General features: G+C 33.8%; 1 non-coding gene across 1 annotated transcript; it reads right to left on the reverse strand.

Moving 5' to 3' along the window:
- Nucleotides 1–1086: 1086 nt before the first annotated feature.
- Nucleotides 1087–1193, reverse strand: LOC141569768 (U6 spliceosomal RNA). The gene has a single exon (XR_012493568.2). It is a non-coding gene; the product is annotated as a U6 spliceosomal RNA (small nuclear RNA).
- Between the last annotated feature and the right edge of the window lie 559 nt (nucleotides 1194–1752).

The following is a 1752-nucleotide window of genomic DNA, read 5'->3' on the forward strand; positions in this document are numbered from 1 at the left end:
ATACATAGTTATTACAATATTACTTGACTATATTCCTGATGCTGTGCTTTACATACCCATGACTATTTTCTAACTACCAATCTGTACTTCTTAATCTCTTCATGTTTTTCACTCAGCCCCCCCCAAACCCTCCTCTCATCTGTCAAACATCAGTTTGTACTCTGTATCTGTGTCTGTTTCTGTTTTGTTTGTTTATTTTGTTCTTTAAATTCCACATATAAGTGAGATCATATGGTGTTTGTCTTTCTCAGTATGACACATTTCACTTAGCTAATACCTTCTAGGTCCATCCACGTTGTCACAAATGGTAAGATTTCATTCTTTATTATAGCTGAGGAATATTCCATTGTATATATGTACCAGAATTCTTTGTCCAATCATGTATTGATGAGCATTTGGATTGCTTCCATATCTTGGCTATTGTAAATAATGCTGCAGTGAGCATAGGGGTTCATATATCTTTTTGGATTAGTGCTTTGGATTTCTTTGGATGACTACCTAGGCATGAAATTGCTGGGTCATAAGGTAGTTCTATTTTAAGTTTTTGAGGAAACTCCAAACTGTTTCTGTAGTGGCTGCACCAATTCGCAATCCCACCAACAGTGCAGGAGGGTTCTCTTTTCTTCTCATCCTTGCCAACACTTGTTGTTTTTTGATTTATTGATACTAGCTATTCTGACATGTGTGAGATGATATCTAATTGTGGTTTAAATTTGCATTTTTCTGATGATTAGTGACGTTGAACATCATTTCAAACTTCTATTTGCCACCTGTATGTCCTCTTTGGAGTAATGTCTATTCAGGTCCTCTGCTCATTTTTTAATTGTATTGTTAGTTTTTTGGTATTCAGCTGTCTAAGTTCCTTATAAATATTAGATATTAACCCCTTATCACATGTATTATTGGTGAATATTTTCTCCCGTTCTGTAGGTTGTCTTTTCATTTTGTTGATTGTTTTCTTTGCTGTGCAAAAACATTTTAGATGGATATAGTCCCATTTGTTTATTTTTTCTTGTGTTCTCCTTTCTAAAGGAGAAAAATCAGAAAAAAATATTACTAAGAACACTGTTAGATAGTTTACTGCCTAAATATATGGAAGTCTTCACAAATTTGCCTGTCATCCTTCTGCTGGGGCCATGCTAATGCTGTCTGTATTATTCCAATTTTAGTATATGTGGTGCTGAAGCAAGCATGTCAATAGACTTTTATAAACTTTTATTTATTTTAAGTGTGTTTTCCAGGACCCATTAGCTCCAAGTCAAGTAGTTGTTTCAATCTAGTTGTGGAGGGCACAGCTCACACTGGCCATGTGGGCATCAAACAGGCAACCCTGGTTCCACTAGCATCCACTCTAACCAACTCTGCTAACCAGCCACCCCTCAGTTGACTTTTTAAATTAATGACTCACTTCTGATATGAAAATGCACATTTAAAACATACTGACCTTAGTAAAACTTCAATTAATAAGAATGGTTGAAGAAAAAGGGACTGATGAAGGTTTTGGGTTTTGTTCGCTGCTGTTATTTGTTTTTGTTTTGTCTTGATTGAACAAGTCTTACTTAAGAACAAAATCTCTTGTTTCAATCTCAGATATTAAAGACCTTTTAAAAATATGTCTTTTCTTTTTAAAAATATTTTTAACATGAGAAACTGGTTTAATTTTTTCAGCTCTTTTGAGGTATAATTGATAAACAAAATTGTAATATACTTAAAGTGTAGAACATGATTATTTGATATATGTATACATTGTGA

The sequence above is a fragment of the Rhinolophus sinicus genome, chromosome 18, assembly GCF_057876585.1.
Source record: "Rhinolophus sinicus isolate RSI-liver-muscle chromosome 18, RSI-T2T, whole genome shotgun sequence".
Classification (NCBI taxonomy): Eukaryota; Metazoa; Chordata; class Mammalia; order Chiroptera; family Rhinolophidae; genus Rhinolophus; species Rhinolophus sinicus.